Below are 4,807 nucleotides of genomic sequence, written 5' to 3'. Positions count from 1 at the left end.
AAATGAGGAAGCCTCAGAAACAGAGGAGCCAGCCAAAAGCAGGAGCATGGCGAAGGCTGAGACAGGAGGGAGCAGGAGGAACAGTGGGGCCACGTGGGCAGGTCAAGAGCAGACCCAAGGCTGGAGTAACAAGAGCAAGGGACAGTCTGGGGTGGATGACTAGGATGGAAAACCCCACAGGGGGCCATATGTATGTACAGGGTACATAGCATTAGCTCTCTTCAAACCTCACTTCTCCCTGCCAGCCTGTGACGAGATCTGGGAGTGGGACCATTTCCCTCAAGCGCAACAGCCAGCACTGCAAGGCGAGGATGTACCCACATGGCTGTAGGTCGTGACAAACACTCATTAATACTTGTGAGGAGCTCATGATACAACACAGTTAATACAAAGTATGTGTATTCAAAGCTCCTACCCCCCTCAAATGTCTCGCTTTGTTTTGTCTGACTTTTTGAGCTGCAATAAATCCCATAAAGCTTCTACCCACTGCCATTAGGACAAAGTACTAAAATGTTTGAATGTATTTATGTTCCTCACAGAAATACATTCTGTATATTGAATAGTTTTAATTGTAAAGTGATAGCTGAAGTGAGAAGTCAGTGTTTCAGCAGCATGTCACAGGATAACAGCATTTGGCTGTCATCACACCCCTAACAATAAATGTCATAATAAAACTCTGTTTTCAAAGAAAGCTGCAAAATGTTCCCCAATGAAAACTGCTACATTAAATTTTCCTTGTTTGGCCTGACGGGCGTCAGAAGGGATGGCAGCTCTTCCCAGCGCTGTTACTGACCTATCAGGACACGGTGCTACAAGGACACAAGATAAAAGTGTGGTTTAGACAACTGGAGACCAGAAATTGCAGAAAACAGCTGTTTAAAGAATGAAGCTGTACTTTTAACAAATTAAGAGACTGACTGCTTTGAATATTGCTGCTGGTACAAGTTGCTGCCACTTGGAGTAAAATTAACCTCTAACCTCCCATAGCTTTAACTGTTGTGGTATTACTATGTCTAGTTGTTACTGTGATCCTATCAATTAAGCAGCGCAGAAATTAGGATTTCTAGTTCAATAATACCTTTTGCAATTAATAAACCACATAGTAGCTCAGGTTCAAAAGCTTGAAAAACTGTTTTGCCCACAAAATAAATTCAAAAAAAAAAAGTTTTGGGGAGGAAAAAAAAAACTTTGCGTGTGCAAGGAAGAACTTTGCTGATGAATCTCGGGAGTTTCTGTCCCACCACATAGTCCATGCCAAGCTGGTGGCCGGGTCGGTGCTGGGGCCATGGCGGCTGTGCTGCCTCCCAGGCAACGTGTCATCCTCCTTTCCAAGCCCCCAAGCTAAAGGTATGCCATGCCAGTTGCGCAGGCTGTCTCCTCCTCGGCACAGAGCAGAACTGTGGCACAGATCAGCCTCCAGAAAGCAGGACGTGGGGATGTGGAATACTGGGAACCATGTAAGCTCTGCAGCCTAACAAAACCAGGCACCAAACTGGGATTGAAGGTTGTATGTCTAGGCCAGTACGCCCTCTAGCAAGTCATGTCTCTATTCATTCCTGCTTCATCTTTTGCTCTCTGATCACAAGCTCTTCAGGGCAAGAAGTCCTCCCACAGCCCTCCCTAATGATGATGAGGATCCAAAAGCCAGCAACGAGTCACAGCCATGACTCCCCCGTCCCATGCAGTGCTGGGGCTCTTTCTAACCTGGGGCTTCTGCCAAGTGGCCTGTTTTCTGCTCTTTTCTGCTTTAAGGGATCATGCTCAGCCAGCTTACCTCCCAGGGTCAGCCACTGCAGGGCTGCATGGCAGCCTGCCCTGGCACAAGGGCATTGCTGGAAACACATGCCCAGGGGCAGAGGAAACTCGGAGATCAGCTGTAATGTCAACCCACTCTTCAACGTGGGTCTACGTGGTGTCTCCACCATGGGACTAGAGGGAGAATAAACAACACCCTCATGTGAACAGCAAAGCAGCTGTACACACAGCTATAGGCAGAAACAACTTTCAGTTGAGCATCATTCTGGATCCAGCGAGCACTGTGTCTGGATGATCCTCTCTGATGTGAAGACTCTGCTCTAAGTCTTGCTCAGCCAGCAAAACCTCCTGCATGATCAGAACATTGGGGAACCTGAACCAAACGATGGAGGCCGTGTGATAGACCTCCTTTCTCCTTATTCTAATTAAAATTCTTCATTAAGGTCCCTACTTTCTTTACTTAAAACAAGGCCTCCTAGCTTTCCCGAGATGAGACTTCACAGTTTGAGCTGCCAAAGACCTGCCAGCTAACCCGTTCAAGGGAGCTTGTAATAACTCCACAAAGCCGTACTGAACATTACACAGAAGAATGAGGTAAATCAAATAGGGCAAGAGGGGAGAAAGCACACATCTGTCATCTTGCTGAGTGAATGGCCCTCTGGGAAGGGCCAGCGTTCTTATAGCCAACTGCTGCTGAGCCCCTGTATAATCCTTACAAGTCACCCTCAGCCATGCCAAGAAGAGATGATACCTGCAAGATCTCAGCAGAAGTTAGGTGCAGGGAGGACAGGCCAGTGAGCTCCAATTTAAACAAATGGCCCAGGTTGCTATGGAAACCTCTAGGACGGAAAAGAAGGACTTTGAAAACAAAGCATAGCGAGGCAGATTTCATATCCACTCTGAAAAGGTTTATGACCAGAAAAGGCAAAGTGGGTGTTAAATGCTTTCTAGCTAAGTCAATAGTAGCAGCACTTGAGAAGGAGGCATTATGGATTTACAGCACCCATCATACGTCTTCTATCCCAAACCCCAGGAGAACAGTCTTCTGTACTTTGCCAATACTATGGTATGAAAATTCATGTTTCTTAACCCTTCCTGGCACCCCGTCTCCTTCTACAATACTATTGTAGCTATAAATTACTATATGTAGCTATACTAAGCCTGTTAGTCATGGCAAGCAGAAAATATATAGCTAGAATTAATCTGAGGAGGAATAAAGTTATCAATGACTTTAAGGCTAATCAAAACTGAAAATCCTAGAGGTTTTTTTTCCCTTAAAAAAAAAGAAATACAACAGAGAAATGACAGAACTTTGCTATTGATTTTAAATGGTGTGTGCTCAGATCAACCTGGTGTGGCCCAACAGCGTAGTATTCAATCAGATATACTCTAACCTCATCAAGAGTTTGTGCTTGAATATTCAAGTATCCTGTGATTAAATGACTATTGCAAGTAGCATAGAGACAGAGAAATTCCTGACACCAGTATGGTTAATTAATAATGTTACTGTTTATATAGGTGTTAAGTAAATGAATGGTTACATATTGTTGAGGGACAGCTCCATCCTGCATGTCCCCTCAGGGTGGCAGGCCACCATCCATCCTTACCAAAGACAGCTTCTATTCACTTGCTCCTTACCATCGAGCCTGAGGGCCATTATATTTTGGAAAAGGTGATGGCTATTTTGGAAAAGGCAATCTTAACTGGGGTAACTAGTAAACTCAATCTGTTTGAAAGCCACAGACAATGAACAGTTTTGAGGAAAGCAATTTTTTGGCTTTTCTTGGAAGAGACACACATACTCTGCTGAAAAATAACATTTCAGAATGAAGAAACAGGAAAAAAGTAAACCCACAGTTTATATCTTCTACATAAAAAAATATCGTCACACCTGCAGCAGGGAACATACAGTAACTACACAGAGAGGTAACTAGAGATAAGTATGAACAAATGACAATGGGAGTGAGAGGGGAAAGAAAAAGGCTACAAGAGGCAGTTTGGGAGAGACAGGACGAATACAGGGAACATGGAAAATAAAAATTCAGAAGTGCTCTGGAGGCAAAGCAGCTCTTAGCACCTGCTACGTCATATGGACACACTACTCCATGCTTAGATTAGCGAGTCTGGTGATAATAGCAAAACCAGAAACCTCAGGCAACTCCCCCCGCACCCTCCACCCCCAAATCCTCTGTGTACGTATAAACCTCAAACAATATATTTTACTTTAAATTTATGTAATGTATTCTGAGTTTAAATTTTTTTTTCGAAAAGCTTTTGGCTGGGAATATTGTACTGTCAAAACAGTCCTGGGAAGGACGAAAGCCTTATAACTGGAAAACGAATCTTCTGGGTAGCATTTTTAGAAACACTGTTTTCAAATCCCTATAACTAGGGGAAAGGTTCCTCCAGCTACCTTTAAGTCAAAGAATGGAACCTAACTACACATTTACCATTCTAAATACGTTACACTCTACACTTGACTCCAACAGCAGAAACAGCTGAATAGCAGCACTATAAATTTCCAAGCTGCCCTGGTCTCTAGTGAAAGATCTTTAGGTGCCACGAGAACATCACTAGGCTCAAGACTTCTCAAATCTCACTTTTGCACACATCTGTTTTGAGAACTGTAAGAGTGCTTGCAGCATTCAGGAAAAAATTTCTACCTACAGGAAAAATGTCTCTGCAGAAAGATCTCCTGAGGAGATGTGGGCTGGAATATCCTCTGCTCTAAGCCATTTCCTGCTGTCCCGGTAGGCAGGAGGTTGCAATCCGCTGCCACCGGGCTAGGTGACTCTTTTGGGAGAAGGTGGGGAGGAGGAAGGAAGGACCCACAAGCTCCCAGCTGACAAAGAAACTTGACCTCTATGCCAACTGTTCTTCTTGCAGCCAGGACAGTCAGGACAGGGGAGGAACAATGCCACATGCCTTCTCCCCACTGTCAACCAGATTTGGATATAAGCAGTAGCACAGTTGACACATGACAGAGAGCAGAACATAGCAGACACCAGCAACAGAAGGGGATTGCCCCAAGAGAGCTCTGTGGGATACAGCA

Source organism: Nyctibius grandis, chromosome 4 (genome assembly GCF_013368605.1).
Source record: "Nyctibius grandis isolate bNycGra1 chromosome 4, bNycGra1.pri, whole genome shotgun sequence".
Lineage (NCBI taxonomy): Eukaryota > Metazoa > Chordata > Aves > Nyctibiiformes > Nyctibiidae > Nyctibius > Nyctibius grandis.
Note: the sequence above shows the minus strand (reverse complement) of the source record.